Here is a 19,640-nt window from a genome sequence, read left to right as displayed (position 1 = left end):
GCAAATCACACAGAGGAAACAGCGAGAATCCATGCCGACATCTGCAGGCAGGTACACGCAAAAATCACACACAGGAAACAGTGAGAATCCACACCTGCAGGTGGCAACATGCATAAATCACACATAGGAAACAGCGAGGAAGAGACCAGAGGCACATGGGTCATATTGTTCGATTCCATCTACAGAAAGTTCAAAATCAGAAAAAACTCATCTGCAACATCAGAAATTAGGCTGTTCCAGGTGGGAGACAGGGTCACATGGTGACACTCTGGGGAAGGGACCAGCTCCTGGTGGCATCAGGCTTCCTCGCCCAGGTGCTTGGCTGCATGCTTTGAGAGCTTCGCATTGTGCACTCAAGATTCGTGCTCTTTCCTCTTCAAACACAAAAGTGTATTTCCCTGAAGTTACCCCACTTTTTCTAATCTTTTTATTTCGTGTCCTAAGAATGTGTTGGCTTGTCGTCATCCTCTAGTGCCCAGTCACAGCAAACAGGCACATCCCCGCAGTTCTCTTTGTGTTTTTCACGACAAAGGGCATTGTGCACTCAGGATCTTCACAGAGATCTTTTGATGGTGGTGGTGGTAAAAGGAAAACCGTAGACAAATTAATTGAACAGAGTTTAATTCAGCAAAGAACAATTCATGAACTGGGCAGCTCGGAACCTTCAGAGAGACTCCAGCATAGCCACGTGGCCAAGAAGGTTTATGGACATAAAAAGGAAAATGAGGCACAGAATGCAGGGGTGAGGTACCAAAACTGCCAGATTGGTTACAGTTCGGCATTTGCCATATTTGAACACAGTTTGAACAGTGGGCCATCTTTGATTGGCCAAAACTTGGTGATTGGCCCAAGAGTAGGTTACAGTCTGTTTACAGATCCAGTTAGGTTACAGTTCACTATGTAGGGAGAAACTTTTCAAATAAGGGAAGAGGCAACTTTAGCCTAACTTAACAGTGGTGATAGTGATCATGATGATGTTAGTAGTGGTGATGGTGATGGTGATGGTGATGATGGTGATGACGATGATGATAGTGGTGGTGATGGTAATGGTGGTGATGATGGTGGTGGTGTTGGTGTCAGTGATGATGGTGATGGTGATAGTGATGATAATGGTAATCGTGGTGGTTGATGACGGTGATGGTGATGGTGATAATGATGGTGACGATGCTGGTTATGGTGATGATGGTGACAGTGATATGGTGATGGTGATGATGATGATGGTGATGATGGTGGTGATGGTGGTGACGGTGCTGATCATAATGGTGATGGTGATGACAGGGATGAGGGTGATGGTGGTGGTGGTGGCAGTGATGATGGTGGTGATGTGGTGATGGTGATGATGGTGATAATGGTGATGGTGAGGTGGTGATGGTGATGGTGATAATGGTGATGGTGATTTGGTGATAGTGATAATAGTGATGGTGCTGATGGTAATGGTGAGGTGGTGATGGTGGTGATGGTGATGATGGTGATGGTGAGGTGGTGGCAGTGATGGTGGTGACGGTGGTGGTGATGTGATGATGGGGATGACGGCAGTGATGGTGAGGTGGTGATGGTGATGATGGTGATGGTGCTGGTGGTGGCAGTGATGATGGTGATGGTGGTGATGGTGACGGTGATGATGGTGGTGATGTGGTGATGGTGATGATGGTGAGGTGGTGGCAGTGATGATGGTGATGGTGGTGATGTGATGGTGATGATGGGGAAGATGGTGATGGTGGTGGTGGTGGCAGTGATGATGGTGATGATGGTGATGGTGGTGGTGGCAGTGATGACAGTGATGGTGGTGATGATGGTGGTGATTTGGTGATGGTGATGATGGTGATGGTGAGGTGGTGGCAGTGATGATGGTGATGGTGGTGATGTGATGATGGTGATAATGGTGATGGTGATGATAGTGATGATGGTGATGGTGATGGTGGTGGTGATGTGGTGTTGGTGATGATGGTGATAATGGTGATGGTGAGGTAGTGATGGTGATGATGGTGATGGTGATGGTGGTGGCAGTGATGCTGGTGATGGTGGTGGTGATGTGGTGATGGTGATGGTGATAATGGTGATGATGAGGTGGTGATGGTGATGATGGTGATTGATGGTGGTGGTGGTGGCAGTGATGATGGTGATGGTGGTGATGATGATGGTGATGGTGGTGGTGATGGTGGCGATTTGGTGATGGTGATGATGGTGATGGTGAGGTGGTGGCAGTGATGATGGTGATGGTGATGATGGTGGTGATGTGATGATGGTGATAATGGTGATGGTGATGATAGTGATGATGATGGTGATGGTGATGGTGGTGGTGATGGTGATAATGGTGATGGTGAGGTGGTGATGGTGGTGGTGGTGGTGGCAGTGATGATGGTGATGGTGGTGATGATGGTGGTGATTTGGTAATGGTGATGATGGTGAGGTGGTGCAGTGATGATGGTGATGGTGGTGATGATGGTGGTGATTTGGTAATGGTGATGATGGTGAGGTGGTGGTGGTGGTGATGATGATGGTGATGGTGGTGATGATGGTGGTGATTTGGTATTGGTAATGGTGATGATGGTGAGGTGGTGCAGTGATGATGGTGATGGTGGTGATGATGGTGGTGATTTGGTAATGGTGATGATGGTGAGGTGGTGGCAGTGATGATGGTGATGGTGGTGATGTGATGGTGATGATGGGGAAGATGGTGATGGTGATGTGATGATGATGATGGTGATGGTGGTGGTGATGTGATGGTGATGATGGTGATAATAGTGATGATGATGGTGGTGATTATGATATTTATCTCAGTGTATGTGACAAAAAGGAATTGAGAATACTAATGTGTTTGAATTATTAGATAAAAGTTATAATTAAAATTCAAAATATTGTTATTTTGTGCCATGCTCCCAGCTCTAGCTGGATTTCTGAATTACAATTTGGATAAGCAATGCAAGAAGAATTATGGCATTCTTTTGGAAAACCACAGCATGCCCTTTTCCTATTGCTGGTCACTTTTATTTGTAAACACTTAGCAACAACTGGAAAGGATTTTAGACAGTGAAGCACTTCCTGCGACCCCCTTTTCATAAGTACATGAGAATTCTTCCCTAGGGATGTCACTGTCAAACACAGACAAACACATACCCCTGGCAGCAGCCAAGGAACGCCTCCCTCATTTCCATTTTCCACTTGGTTATCCAGAGGGTTAGAAAGAAAGGCAAGGACAAGACCAGAGTGACAGCCCAGAAGCCACACTCCCGTCAGCACTTCCCAAGCCAAAGCAACAGGCTGCTTTGTGTGCCTGGGCCTATTTGCATGGGGAGGTGGGGCAGGGTTTTGTCTGCAGTAGATACTGGGGGAGCATAACCAGAGGCAGACAGCAAGGCCACAGCCACAGCAACGGCCCGCCAGAGCCACAGGAAGGGCTGCTGATTCTGGGACTGCGGAATTGGCCTGCCACCAGCTTCCTGTGGCCCTGGTAGTTTTCGTGATTCTTGGTGACCGTTGTCTCTGTCTGTGGCAGAGGTGAACCAACAGCTGGCACATGTGGCAAGAGGATGAGACTTCACCGTATTCTCACTTCCAGAACGTACTGCAGCTGGGAGTGGGAGTCATCTGCCTTCTTTTTTTTTTTAGACAGAGTCTCACTGCCGCCAGGCTGGAGTGCAGTCGTGCAATCTTGACTCACTGCAACCTCCACCCTCCCAGGTTCAAGCAATTCTCCTGCCTCAGCCTCCCGAGTAGCTGGGATTACAGACACGTGCCACCACACCCAGCTAATTTTTGTATTTTTGGTAGAGACTGGGTTTCGCCATGTTGACCAAGATGGTCTCGATCTGCTGACTTCGTGATCCACCCATCTCGGCCTCCCAAAGTGCTGGGATTACAGGCATGAGCCACCGAGCCCAGCCTCATCTGTCTTCTTTAGGTCTTTGTCCTCATGTATTAACCAATAAGCATTAAATAACTAATGACGTTTTTCCCAATAACTCTTGTGTATCTAAGGATGTTTATGATGTGTCTGCAAATTTTCAGAAGTTTAGAAAATATTATTATTATTACTCGACTCCTGGCAAACAAGGGGAGAAGTGAGTCATCCCCTTCAGCGGAGGCACCAGCTGCTCCCCCGAGCGTCTCCCCCAGGAACCCTTTGCCAGTCCTCATCCTCCTCCTGTGCTCCACAGCACACTGTGCAGACACCACACACACAACTCTGTCCATGTGCACACCCAGGCTTCGGTCCCTGCAGTATCACCCATGCTCAGAGGCCGCCCAGTGCTCAGTAAGTGCTGGCAGAATTGGGTACCATTTTCTAGAAAATGTTGCATTTCTAACACCTCTCTTTGTTCTTTCATTTGCATCAACAAGAAAATATTCTAGCCAGGCGCGGTGGCTCAAGCCTGTAATTCCAGCACTTTGGGAGGCCGAGACGGGCGGATCACGAGGTCAGGAGATCGAGACCATCCTGGCTAACACGGTGAAACCCCGTCTCTACTAAAAATACAAAAACTTAGCCGGGCGAGGTGGCGGGCGCCTGTAGTCCCAGCTACTCGGGAGGCTGAGGCAGGAGAATGGCGTGAACCCGGGAGGCGGAGCTTGCAGTGAGCTGAGATCTGGCCACTGCACTCCAGCCTGGGTGACAGAGCGAGACTCCGTCTCAAAAAAAAAAAAAAAAAAAGAAAATATTCTTAGGCCAGGGATGCCCATCCCCTCACGCAGATTCTGATCACATGATGCTTCAATAAAATCTAAGGAATCTTGTTAAACATCCCATTGTCACTGGCAGGCAGGACTCAGACACTGAGATAAACGGTGCCCACCGTTCCCTTCACAGAACCAGCATCTTCACTCGCCGTCAGATGTCCTACCGCTCTGCTTACCGTTCCGGCTCAGGCAGCAATCCACAGAGGCCGGTTACCAATGAAACCTCACCCGCCCCAGAGCTCACCTCCTTTACTTTGGGAAATGGCGGCAGTTCCATCAGCTTCTGGAAAGACAAAGAGAACTCAGGTGAAGTACAGAGCCAGGAGCCCAGAGAACCCAACCACCGGCTCCCTTTCTTCAGGCATCTCGGCTTCCCTGGGACTGAGGCCAGCGTGAGCTGGAGATGTTCTCAAGGCCGTGTTAATCCTTCTCAGACGCAGCAGTGGAGAGGGCAACGTGGGCTCGGCCCAGCAACCAGCTCATCCAGCCCCTCCCGTGTCCTTCCTGCTCTCCTGAATCTGCCCTTCCTTTGAGGCTGGCACAGGCCAGGCTGGGCTCCAAACGGTGTCCTGGGTGAGCCACGGGGGCTCTCACGCTGCTGGGGGCCTCTGTGTGGCCGCTCTGCCCGATCACTCACAGTACACCCTGCCTGGTGGGAGAGAGCAGCCCTGCTGCCCCACCCCCATCTCTGACAAAGACGCAGGAATCCTTGCAGGCATGCAGACCCAGCACCGCTAGGAAAGACGACACTTCGCTGCGGGGACTGCAGGGGCCTTGGGCTTGGGGAAGCCCACTGTGGTCTGGCCGGGAGGAAGACTGAGGGAGGCCTCAGCTGCTGTCTGGCCACACCCCTGAGGGCAGGTCACTCCTGAGCTACACCTGTGGCCACATGGTGAGCTCCTGTGGACTCCTGGGCAGATGCCGCCTCCTCCCCACCCCCCCCACACACACCTGTGTCCACACAAGCGGCTCCACCCTCTGCGGCCAGCTCTTGATACCCCCTGGGGGTGACAGGGTCCCTAGGTGTAGCTCCACGTGGCAGAACAGCCGCAGGGAGCTGAGCACATGGGCCCAGGGGAGTTTGGTGCAGAGGCTGAGGTAGAGACCTTGTGGGGAGGAGGCCTTGCCAACCAGAGCGAGGGCCGTGCAAGGCCGGGCCTGCCTAGACTGCAGCCTGCCCCAGCACTCGCCTGAGACCTGGAGCTGAACTCCAGCCACACCCGAATGTGAAAGGCCAGGGCATTGTCCCTTAGGCCACCGAGCCTACAGGAAAATCTCTTCTGTGTTAATGCTAAGAAAAAACAAAACCCAGCTTGCACCGGGAGCCCAGCCAGCCCAGGACATACCACACGCCCTGCGGGGGCCGCAGCAGCGTCCACCCACCTGGAGGCAATTGGGGCAGGAGGCCCTAATTACAAATGACACGTGGGGCCCTGGGCTGCAGGTTCTCTGACTCCTCCCAGACAGCCAAGACCTGCTCCAGACCCCTGTGCCCACTTGGGTAAGCATGCACTCCCCACCCTGGAGAGTCAGGGAGGGAACACCCCCACTCCACCGCCTGGCAGCCTCACACCCACCCAGTCCAGCCCCGACGACAGGATCAGGACACCTGGCTGGGTCCCCAGCCTCTCAGTGTCTGCTTTTTCTTCAAGTCCAACATTGTCCAGGCCAGGTGCTGACACAGTGGTGGGAACAAAACCTGCCCTGGCAGGAGTGGCAGGCACACCACAATCAGGTTAGTGGGAATCTCACTCTGGGGTTACAGAACCGGGACAGCCAGCCTTGCCACGGAGGAGCCTCCCCTCCTCCCAGCCCGAGATGAGACCACCAGGAGGGGAGGCATGGACTGTGCTCCTGGCAACAGGCCCAGGGGACACCCGATGAGGGGTAGGCCCGCCCCTTTGCCCCAGCAGATGCTCCTGGGGCTTCCGGAGGAGGGCGCAGAACTCAAGGGCAGTGGCCATTGTTTTGCTGCCTTTGTGTGAGGCCATGAGTTCTACTCGTGAAGCCCACTCATTGATGGCCACATGTCCCACCTGAGGCATGAGTGTTTCCTGGGTGAGAACTTGCAACTGGCAAGGCAGCATAGTGCCACTGTTCCTGCATAAGAAACAGTTGAGTGCACACCAGACCCCGAATATGATTCCAACAAGGCCGCCAGCCCCATCTCCACGCCCAGGCCCTCTCCTGTCCTGCCTGGGTGTGCTCTGGCCTCTCACGCCTGGCCTGGCTCCTGTCCACCCGTCCATGGCTGCTGGGGTCCCGGGCCTCTTGTCCCTGAGCTGTGTCCCCTTCTTCCTCATCGGGAGAGGCCCACTGCCCTGCCTTTGGCATCTGCACTGCCCGGTGAGGTCTGGGATGCTGCGTCCTGGCTCCTGATTTATGCCAACAGCCACACAGTCGTCACCTCATCGCATGGTGTTATGGACACTCTGCTTTAGCAGTGAAGACGCAACACACGCAAGGCCCCGGAACTAGAAAATGGGGCAAGAGGAATCCTATATGGGACGCCCCGAAAGCCCGGTGCCCGCAGTGAACTTCTGCTCTTCGCAGCCAGCCTGGGAGGGACGTTGACAAGGACACCGTGCTGCGGGGCAGAGGCACCAGCCTCGCTGCTGGACAGGCCCCGGGGAGGCTGGTCCCACTGTGCATGGTGAGGATAAAAATCCTGTCCTCCAAATTCAAGAAAGGACACGCCTGACGGTTCTTTGGCCTTAGAAGCTGTGAACAAGTAAAACACAAAGGTGACTTAAACCCTGTCCCCATGGGTCAGCGACAACACTTCAGAAGCTTCCAAAGGGTGGGCCCTTGCCCTTACCAGAGCCCCCTGCAGGGATCACGCCCCCTTGCTTCTGAGCCTTTGCTGGTTCTGGACTCCACACTCCTCAAAGGCTGGGCAATATCTACTTTTCGCTGTGTTCAGAGACCACACCTTGGAGACACAGCTCTGTAGCTGCACAAGTAATACTTCCCTTTCATTTCAGATGCTGGAATTGATCTCCTCCTTCCACAATGGCGGGGAAAGGCCAGACAGGTCACACTGTCCCAGGGGCCAGGCCAGCTGACGGACCTGAGAAGGTGGAGCCGGAGGGCAGCAGAGTCCCACAGGCTGTTCTGTGCACTGGGAGCAGGACCCCTCGCTGAGCCAGCAGGACAGGATGGACTCCAACCTTAGGGAATAGGTCTGGCCCAAATAAGCAGGTGGCTAAGAGCCTGGTTACATCAGGGGCACAGGAGACAGCTGCAGCTTGAGTAGGAAGGACACTGGGCTGGGCTGGACTGGGGAGGAGAGCAGAGGAGGTTCTTCGTCTGTCTGTTCTGGGAATGGAGCCCAGTGCACCTTCACGGCGCATGCCAGACCCAAGCTGGGGTAGGCAGGTGCTTGGCGGCCGAGCTGGCCAGCCTGCTTGCAGGCACAGGGTCCCCCACTCCAGGTCCAACCCAGGAGCCAGCTACAAGCCCCCTGTTTATTCCAAACAATTTAACATAGATCGCAACTCAAGGTTAAAAAAAAAAAGTGTTTTGCAATTAGTCACAATAGAGCCATCCTATAGACAAAGAAAACCCACAGTTGAAATGCTAGGTAATTACTATTCTCGAAGAGCCTCTTTCTTCTTCTCAGCCTCACCAAGTGAGAGCAATTCAGGTGCAGGACCTCAAGCCTCAGAGAGGAATCCACTTTTCGTGTAAGTTCGGGGGTCTTCTGTCACCTTCACACAATGCCCATCCACAGAGCTGCACCCAGGAGCTCAGGCCTGGCTTGCGTCGGGCCAGCATCATGTCTTCAAGACTCCATCATCACCTGCTCCAGGGACCTGTCCCAAGCAGCCCTGGGTCCGTCCTCTTAGGGCCCACAGCCACTTGAGGCACAGGGTTCACGCAGCTTCCTTGCTGCTCCTGCCAGATAGCCAGCGCCGTCCCAGCATGACCAGTGTCCAGCATGGCCTGGCACAGCCCAGAGGCACTGTCCATGCTGCTGGGCATGGGTGACACCAATGGCTGGGTGGGCTGCATGGCCCTGAAGGCAAAGTTCCAGGGTTGAGAACAAACGTTTAAAAAGGAAACCATATCTGGAGCCTACTAAGATTCAAAAAGCTTCATTTTACTCCATCTTCTTTCCATCTAACTTGGAAAGCACTGATTTAGGTCTGCAGACACCGAGTAGAACGTTTCACAAGCCCTGTAAGATTTCGGTGAAGTCTCAGGTGGAACAGCCTATGCAGGCCTTTGCTGAATGCCCTTGGCGTGAAGGAATAGCATCTGTCACTTGTTCTTCCCCAATCATCTCACATTCTATTTCTCTCTCCTCCTCCTTCCCACCCTCATCCCTCAAAAATTATGAACTTGCCATTTTATTGTGGGCAAAAAAGAAAAACTAACACTCTCTCATGACCTTTTTAAAAAGTCCCTCTTGCCTAGAAAACACCTGCTCGACAATGTTACGAACCTACTTCTGCAGGGTCCGCAGGCAAGCGCTCCCCTGCTAGGCCCACACCTGGTCCCCACATCCCCTCTGGTATAAAACACACAAGGCCACTACTCACAAAAGTGTCTGCAGGTCACACAAGGCCACTCATGAGCAAGGCTCTGCCTGGCTTACCTGAGCAGGACACAGGTGGTCACCAAACCTAAGAGCATTCATTAAAGGGAGCCTTTTCTGGCAACACTGAGCTCAGTCTTCTCACCAAAAATCCCAGCGGTCTTATAATCCATCCCTTTCTCTCCGACCTCTCCAACGAGGACACCCCAGAAGACGCAGTTCCCAGGGGTTAGCAGGCCACATCCGTTCACAGATTTGCACATCATCCCATGCAGCAGGAGCTGGAGCCGCAGGGTCAGGCCAAAAACACAGGTGCGCCTCTGCTCCAGACTTGGCAGCTGAGGAGACCACAGTCTCTGAGATTCTCATACCTGCTGTGATGTGACGTCATCACAGAATGCGAACCAGCACGTGGGGCAGAGTGTGGAGACCACAGGGGTCCTGGGTGAGTCTGGGACAATTGCCACCCTTGGCCACACCTGGCTGGCAGGAAAGATGGGCAATCGCCAAGTGCAGCTAAAGCAGATGGTGCCAGGTGCCCATGGGATGCACCTCAGGAAGAGCGGCTACTCTCTGGCTGTGCCTGTTTCTCAGAGAGCAAATCAGGAATGAAGAGGGAATGTCCTGGCCACCAGGATAACCCAGGCCCTGCTCTCTTGGGACCACACAGGAGGCAGCCTCTGCAGACAGAGTGAGGTCCTGGCTGGGGCCATAGCCTTGCCATACTGCAGTCCAGCCACCCCTCACTCAAGTCGTTCTTCCCAAAGAGGACACAGCGTCTGTCACCGTTGCAAGCTTTGAAGCCAGGCAGCCTGGAAAAGCTCCTCCACTGGCCAGCTGTGGTCCCTGGGACCAGGGTCTGGAGTCTCCAAGCCTCCATTCTCTCCCCATAGGGAGCCGGTGGCGTTTGATCTCTCAGAGCTGTGATGATCGAATGAGATGTATGAAGTGCATAGGAAGTGCTTGCACAGAGCAAGCATTTAAAGATTTTAGAGACTATTATAGCAAGAACAAGAGGACAGTCAGCAAACTTCAGGTTGATGGACATAACTGTTTAAAAATACTTGATCATATAACTACTTTGCAACATTAGGCCTCTCATGCTATAAAAGCATAAGCCAAAAGAACAAGTTCTTCATGACAAGGAAGCAGAGAAAACCGCAGTAGTGACATGAATGCAAGTTCAGCCAGAAAGACAGGGTGGACTTACTGTTTCCTATTCCCTCAGGCACAACAAAAACCCTCGATGTTACCTATAAAACAAGCCTGAGGAGATGCTGAACGAGGGAGGAAAGAAAGACCAGCCAGGGAACTCAGGACCCAAAGGATAGCAGGGTGGCGAGTTCCTGGGTTTTCTTTTTGCCTCACACATCTCAGACTTGGAAGTGCAGAAGGCACCACCCGGAAACCACAATCCGTGCAGACAGAAGCAGCCCCCACAAAAGCTGGCTCTCTGCGACCTAGGCCCTGGAGGGGCCGCCCAGCGAGACAGAACACTTCCAGACAGTGACCACTGCATTCTCGCCAGCACCACAGAAAGGAAACGTGGTCCCACCCCCATACCGTGCCAGGGAAGGTCAGGTCAGGGGCCTCGGAGTCCACCCTCATGAGACTCTGCCAACAAGCCTTGTCCAGCCCCACCAGAGCGGTGTGGCGGAAGAGGCTGAAACACACCTCCCCGCTGTGACGCGGGGACCATGCAGGAAGCCTAAACTTTCACAGTCAGCACTGTCTTTCCTCTGTCAACAGGACCATGTAGGAAACCTGGACTTCCACCCCCATCCCACCCCTGCCACAGCCACTCTGGAAAAAGCACCCTTGTGATGTAACACGAAAAGGTCTAGATTTCATTCAAAAACTTCTGATTATACCAAGAACCAGGAAGATTCCAAACTGAATGGAAAAATAAATAATCACCACCTGCCAGCACTGACAGGGATATTAGAAACAACAGAAAGATCTTAAAGCAGCTATCACGAAAATACCTCAGCAAGAAATTACAAACACACCTGAAACAAATGAAAAAAATAGAAAGTCACAACAAAGAAATAGCAAGTCTCAGCAGAGAAATAGAACTGAAAATAATACATCCAAAGTAAAAAGCTTAGCGGATGACTTCAACAGTCTAGTGGAGGGGACAGAGGAAATAATTGGTGAACTGTAAGATAGAACGAGAAAAATTACTCAATCTGAACAACAGAAAGAAAACAGACTGCTTAAAAAATTAACAGAGATGTAGGGGTCTTCTATAGGACTGTAACAAAGATCTAACATTCATGTCACTAGAGTGACGAAAAGAGGAGAAAGGATGGAGCAGAAAATGTGATCAAAGAAATAACAGCTGAAAACCTCTCCAATTCTGCAAGAGATGTAAACCTACAGATTCAAGAAGCTGAACAAACCCTTAAAAGAGTAAGCCAAAAGAAATCCACATCAAGATACATCATAATCATACATCTGACAACTAAAGACAAAGAAAAAAACCCTGAAAACAGCCAGAGAAAAATATTTTACCTTTGGGGGAACAGTTGCAATAACAGTGTATTTCTCATCTGAAACCATAGAGACCAGTAGGAAGTACCACAATTTTTTTAAAAGAACAGAACCGTCAACTCAGAATCCTATATCCAGTGAAAATGTCCTTTAGGAATGAAGGGAAAATTCATACATTCTCAGAAGAAAGAAAACTAAGAGAATTTATCATCAGCAGATCTACTCAAAAATGTCTAAAGGAAGTCCTCTAAACAAATAGTAAATGATAAAAGGGGGTGTTTTAGAAATCAGGAAGTAAGAAAAAAAAAACCAGGAAACAAAAAAATAAAAAATAAAATATAATAAGTAAATACAATAGGATTTTTTTCCTTGAGTTTTCTAAATTACGTTTGAAAGTTGAAGCAAAAATTATACTGCTCTCTGATGTCATTCTAAATGTATATAAAGAAAATATTTGAAACAATTATATTATAAACAGGGTAGAACAAAGGGAGATTAAAAAGAGTAAAGGTTTCTGTACTTCACGTAAACCAGTAAAATGACAACACTAGTTAACTGTGATAAGTTACCTGTATATAATGTAATACCAAAAGCAGCTACTAAAAAAGTTACAAAAAGATGTACTCATAATCACTATAGATAAATCAAAATGGAATTCTAAAAATGTTCAAGTGAACCACAGGATGTCAAGAAAAAGAAAACCAAGAAAAATGAGAGAGAATAATGAAAAAACAAAAAACATGCAAACCTAAGCCCTAACATATCAATAATTACACTAGATGTAAATGGTCCAAATACTTCAAATAAAAGAAAGAAATTGGCAGAGTGGATTAAAAACCATGACCCAAATATTTACATTCTACAAGATGCAATCTTCAAATATAGCAATACATAAAGGTTGAAAGTAAAAGGAAATAAAAATGTTTAGCATGCAAACATTAAAGGAAAGCAGGAGTAGTTATTCATATTAGACTTCAGAGCAAAGAAAATTATTGAAGAGGGACATTATAGTAAAGAGTCAATCCACCAAAAAAATTATAGCAATTCTAAATATGTATGGCCTAAACAACTGAGCTGCAAAATACAAGAAGCAAAAAGTGATTAAGTGGAAGAAGAAATAGAAAAATTTACAATTATAGTTGGAGACTTCAACAACCTTCTATCAACAATGGGTAGAACAACTAGATATGAAATCAACAAGAATAAAGAACTCAATAACACAATTTACTAACAAGATCTAATAGACATTTACAGAACATTCCATTCAACAATAGCAGAAAATATACTTTCTTCAAGTGCTCGTGAAATATACATCAAGATTGGCCATCTCCTGAGTCATAAAGCAAACTTCAATGAATTGAAAAAAAAAAAAAAAAGAAATCATAAGGAGCGTATTCTCCAATCACAGGAAATTGAGAAACATATTTCTCTAAATAATCAATGAGTCAAAGAGGAATTCTTGTAAAAATCAGGAAAAAACATTGAAAACTGAAATGAAAATACAATATATCAAAACCTGTGTGATGCAGCTAAAGCAGTGCTTAGAGGAAAATGTATAGCACTAAATTCATACATTAAAACAGAGTAAACTCTGAAATCAATAAACTAAGTTCCTATCTCAAGAACCTAGAAAAAAGGACAAAAAAACCTACAGGAGGCAAATGAAGGAAAATAAGCTTAAGCCAATGAAATTGAAAACAGAAAAATAGTAGAGAAAATCAGTGAAATAAAAAGCTTCTTTGAAACAAAACAACAAAAACAACAAAATTGACAAACCTCTAGCAGGATTGAAAAGAAAGACAGAAGACACAAATTATCAATGTCTGCAATAAATCACTACAAATCCTAGAGCCATCAAAAGAATCATAAGAGAATACTTTGAATGACTGTATAAAACTAAATTTGGCAACTTAGACAAACTTGAAAAGTTCCTTTAAAAATGCAATCTATCACAATTCACCCAATCTAAAATAGGTAATTTAATAGCCCTTTAACACTTAAGGATATTGAGTTTGTGCTTTTAAGGCCCCCAGAGAAAGAAATTTCCAGGCCCAGATAGTTTCACTGGAGAATTCTGCCAAAGGTTCAAGGAAGAATTAACATCAATTTAATAAAATCTCTTCCAGAAAATAGAAGCAGCAGCACTTCCCACTTCATTTTATGAAGCTAGTATTACCCTGATACCAAAACCAGTCAAAGACAGTACCAAAAAAAGTGCAACAAACCAATATCCCTCATGAATACAGGTGTAAAAATCCTTAACAAACATTAGAAAATAAAATTGATTAATATATGGAAGAAATTATACACCATGACCACGTGTGTGGCTTATTCCAGAAATTAAAGCCTAGTTTAATATTCAAAAACTAATAATTGTAATCCACCATATAACAGACTAAAGAGCAAACCACATCATCATATCAGTTGATGCAAAAAAAATTTTGGCAAAATGTAACGTCCATCTTGGGTTTTTTTAAAATCTCATAAAAATAAAAATACAGGGAAACTTCTTCAACTAGATAAAGAGTATCTGTCAAATTCTACCATTCATTAACATTGTACTTAATGGTGAACACTGATGCTTTTCCTTAAAATTGGAAACACACTAAGTCTATTCATTCTCACCACTTTTATTCAACATAGCTCTGGAAGTTTAGCCAGTGCAATGAGAAAAGGAAAGGAAAAGTATACGGATAGAAAACAAATAAATAAAACCAACCCTGTTTGCAAATCACATGACTGTCTATGTAGAAAATTCCGAGAAATCTATAAAAGAACTAACAAGAGAGTTCAACAAGGTCACAAGATATAAGATAAACATACAGAAATCAATTGTATTTCTTCTTGCTCATAACAAACACATGGTCACTAAATTTTAAAATACAATACCATCTACAATTACTGAAAAAACATAAACTACTTAGGTATAAATCTTAAAAAACATGTACAGGTTGTGTGTGTGTGGAACACTACACAACACTGATGAAAGAAATCAGAGAAGAGCTATAAAAATGGGGAGAGATACGATGTTCATAGATTGGAAGGCCCCACACAATAAAGATGTCAATTCTCTGCAAATCAATACATAAATTTGACGCAATTTCTGTCAAACTCCCAACAAGATTTTTTTTAATTTAGACAAGATTATTCAAAAATGTATACAGAGAGACAAAGCTAGCCTAGCTAAAACAATTTTGAGAAATAAGAAGGAGGTAAACAGAATCAGTCCACTTGATTTGAAAACTTACTATACACCTGTCGTCATTGAGACTATAATATTGGCAGAGGTAGCCACATGGGTCAACAGAATAGAACAAACAACCCAGAAACAAACCTGCACAAATATGCCTGACAGATTTTTTTTAAGTACAAAAACAGTTAAATGGAGGAAAGATCACTCTCTCAGTTAATAGTGCTGGAGAAATTAAATATCCCCAGGAAAAACCTGGGAGCATTTCCCCATGACCTAAATTTCACACCTTATACAAAAGTTAACTCAAAATGGATCACAGATTTAAAGGTAAAACATAAAAATGATAACACTTCTAGGGAAAAAAGTCATAGGATAAAATCTTCAGGATCTAGAGCTAGGTAAAGTTCTTAGAGTTGACATCAAAACCTAATCCATAAAAGGAAAAAATTGATAAATAAGACTTCATCAAAATGTAAAACTTTCGCTCTGCAGAAGACCTTGTTAAGAGGATCAAAAGACAAGCCACAAAATGAGAAAAAATATTTGTAAACCATATGTCCCAGGGCTGGTATCTAGAATATATACAGAACTCTCAAACTTAACCGAAAGAAAATAAACAATCCAACTAGATAATGGGCAAAAGACATGAACAGACTTAGTTACCTAAAAGAATACACAGAGGGCAAATGAGTACATGAAAAGATGTTCAAAATCATTAGCCATTAGGGAAATGCAAACTAAAACCACAATGAGATACCACGACATGCCTATCAAAATGACTAATAAAAATAATTATAACTTCAAATACCAGGAAGGATGTGGGGGAAGCATCACCCATGTATTGTTGGTGGGAATGCACAATGGACAGTCACTCTGAAAAACATTTTGGCAGATTCTTAAAAAGCAAACTATGCAACTGTCATACAGCCCAGCAATAATACTCCAGGGTATTTATCCCAGAGAAAAGAAGACATATGTTCACACACAATCCTGAGCACAAATGTTTGTAGCAGCTTTATTTGTAATAGCCAAAAAGGGGAAAACACACAGATGTCCTCCAACCGGAAAGGTTAAACAAACCATGGTGCATCCACACCGTGAAATACGGCAAGAAAGGAAACACACTACCACACACTACAGATACACAATTTGGAATGATTTCCAGAAAACCAAGCTGTGTGAAAAAAAAGACAATCTCAAAAGGCATACACTGCATCGTTTCACTTATGTAACATTCTTGGAATGACAAGATTATTAAAACAAAGAACCTGTGAGTAGTCACCAGGGACTAAGAATGGGGATGGAGGCAGGAGGATCTGGGATTGATGGGAATGGCCTGTGTCTTGACTGCATTGATGGCATCATCCAGGTTATGTGATTGTGCCACCATTTGCCAAATGTGATGAATGGGGAAGTTGGGTAAAGGCCACACACAGCCTCTGTGGTGTTTCTAACATATTAACCTACAATTATCTGCAAATTAAAAGTGTGATTTTGAAATAAGAATACTACTATCCTGGCTAACATGGTGAAACCCTGTCTCTACTAAAAAAAAAAAAAAAAAAAAAAAAAAAAATTTAGCCGGGCCTGGTGGCAGGTGCCTGTAGTCCCAGCTACTCAGGCGGCTGAGGCAGAAGAATGGTGTGAACCCGGGAGGTGGAGCTTGCAGTGAGCCGAGATCGTGCCACTGCCCTCCAGCCTGAGCGAAAGAGCGAGACTCCGTCTCAAAAATCAATCAATCAATCAATAATAATAATAATAATAATTCAAAAATAAGGAAAACTAAAACATTTTAAAAACCTTTCTACTTTGATTAACTGGATATTTACCCAGGAAGGAAGTATTTCAAAGAATCAGTGGCTTCTCTGTGGCTTCTGTATCATTTAAATAAGATAAACATCCTGGTCTCCCAGACGAAGATGGTGACAGCGACATGAAGCTGAATCACAAAATCCTCTCCCAGCAAACCTAATGAAATGCACCAAAGGAAACTGTTTATTAAAAAGACAACAGAAAATTAGCTCTTTGTTTTCAGCTCAGGAGAGACCAAGGTGAAACCTTCTTGGTTGTCCCAAATCCGGGTTCACCTGACAGTGGCCACCGCCACCACGCACCTAAGTTTGACCCCAAGGAGATCAAAGTCGAATTCCTGAGAGACTGGTGCTGAAGTCAGTGCCACGTCTGCCCTGGTCCCCCAGATTGGCCCCCTGGGTCTGTCTCCAGAAAAGGTTGCTGATGACATCACCAAGGCAACCAGGGACTAGAAGGCTCTGAGGATCACAGGGAAACTGACCATCAGAACAGACAGGCCCAGGCGGAGGCTGTGCCATCTGCCTCTGCTCTGATTATCAAAGCTCTCAAGGACCACCAAGAAGCAGAAAGAAACAAAAATATTAGAGTGGAAATATCACTTGCGATGAGATTGTCAACATTGCCAGACAGTTGCAGCACCAATCTTTAGCCAGAGAACTCTCTGGAATGACTAGACTCCTAGGGACTGCCCAGTCTGCAAGCCCAGTGCCGATGGCACCACCTTGTCACATCACAGATGACCACGGAACATGGAGCGCCAGCTAGTTAAGAAGCACAAAGGAAAATATTTCAATAAAAGACCAGTCAACAACCCAAGAAAACAAAAAGCTAATGAGTAGTAGAAAATGCAGTTAAAAACAAAAAATAATGAATAGCAGTAAGATAAGGAAAGATGCCATAAACCTCAAAATGGTTGAAGAGAAAACAAGGGCTCTGTCTCATCTCACCGCCCACATCCCAGAAGCAGGGGAGAGACAGTAAGAGCATCAGTCCCCCGCCAAGAATCCTCCCCAGCCCTCACCGGCAAAGAGAAGTGGACTGAGGCATAAACAGGCCACCCAGGGAACAGTCAAAGGTGTCCCAGAGAAGAGCAGCCTCCCCCACAGCATCTGTGCAGAGGCAGAAGAACACACCAGGCTGCCTCATCCCAGAGCTCACAGCAGACGAGGGGACGTATGGGAGCCCAAGGCTTTCCCTGTAGGGACGGGAACCCCAGGACAGAATAAAATCTCAAAAGGAAGGGTGGCACTCGAATCCCACCAGAAAGCCTGGACAGAGCTTCCGGCCAGACCTACAGCAGCCAGGAGGAGCTGGCACGCAGGGAGTGCCAAGGAGAATGACTCACATTACGGGAAACAGGCAAAACTCAGGTTAGTCAGGCCATTTTTGGCTAGAAGTGATGGAAATTCAATCCAAGCCATCTCCTGCACATCAAAGAGCATAAAGTAAGGAAATTGAAAATAACAAATTAAGAAGACAAGACAATAATTTGGTTCTTTGCCAAAACTAAAAGTATAGATAAAACCCTAGAAAAACTAAAACAAGAAAAAATAGAAAAGACACCATACACATTATTTGAAATGAAATGAAACAAATTTAATTACGAGAATACCATGAACAATGTATCATGTATCAACAACTTTAAAACCTCAATAAAGTTGATGATAGTATTTTTAAATATATAGTCAAAATCAAACCAAGATGAAGTATATAAAAAGTAAACAAAGCAATAATCATTAAAACAACAACAAAAAAATACAATCAAAAACCAACCTTTACTGTAAGTTTTCAGTCCTAGGTGGTTATACTGGAAAGTCTTGCCAGACTGTAAAGGGACTACCAGCTGCCATGCCTCCCACACCGCTTCATGGAATAGAAAAGTAGGAACTACTGCTCACTTTGTTTTATCGGGTTGCCATGCCCTGGATATGAAACATCAAACAAGGACCATGTGCCTCAGTCCATCCAGGCTACTGGGACAAAATGTCATAGATGGGGGGCTGATACACAGCAGAAACTCACTTCCTGCGTTTTGGAGGCTGGAAGTGCAAGATTGCGGCGTCAGCAGGTTCAGTGTCTGTGGAGGGCCCATTCCAGGTTTATGGGTGAACGGCCATCTTCTCGCTGTGTCCTCACATGATGGAAGGGGTGAGGGAGCTCTCTGGGGTTCCTTTCATAAGGCACTGATCCTATTTATGAGGCTCTGTCCTCATGACTGTGTCACCTCCCAAGGATCTCACCTCCTCCACCACCACCTTGGGGGTTACAATATTTCAATTTATGAATTTGGTGGGGTGCAAATATCCAGACCACAGCACAGCAGGAGAAACTTTTTAATAATCTCCCTTATGTAAAAATGCTTAAGAAAACTCCCCCCAAAAAAGAAGTGAGTTATGTCTAAAAAAATATATAATTACATCACAGTCAATTAGTACTATGTCAGCAATGGAAGAGTAATTCAACGTCAAAACAATATGTTTGTACAATTAACATATTACCTGTTACTAAAATTAATGTGTAATATTATCTGAAAGGAAAAAAATTATCTTAATAATTTAGTAACTGATAGTTATAATAGTATTATAATAGTTTATAATCAATACTTTATTAAAAACTATTTGATGCAATTGTATACTCATTCATGGCTACAAAATATAAAATATATTCCGAGCAAATTAGCAATAGAAAGGAGCATTGTGACTAACCAAACGCTACCTGTAAATAATAATAAACTCATACTTAATGCTGAAACCTTAGAAGTATTTCCATTGACAAGAAGAACCGTTGTGGACATCCCCTCTCACCACTTCCCTTTGACTCTGCATTAGAAGCTCTGCCCATGCAATAAAACAATAGAAAGTGCTAAAAGATGCAAGAAAATGAAAGAATGAGCCAAAAACTCTCATTATTTGTGGGAGATACGAT

The 19,640-nt window shown here is 45.7% G+C and overlaps 1 pseudogene; it reads left to right on the top strand.

Annotated features, from left to right (window-relative positions):
- LOC105542050 overlaps positions 1-17,480 on the top strand; it is a 23,151-nt pseudogene extending 5,671 nt beyond the window's left edge.
- The last annotated feature ends 2,160 nt before the right edge of the window (positions 17,481-19,640 follow it).

The sequence above is a fragment of the Mandrillus leucophaeus genome, unplaced genomic scaffold, assembly GCF_000951045.1.
Source record: "Mandrillus leucophaeus isolate KB7577 unplaced genomic scaffold, Mleu.le_1.0 Scaffold249, whole genome shotgun sequence".
NCBI lineage: Eukaryota > Metazoa > Chordata > Mammalia > Primates > Cercopithecidae > Mandrillus > Mandrillus leucophaeus.
This window is presented reverse-complemented; position numbering and strand designations above follow the sequence as displayed.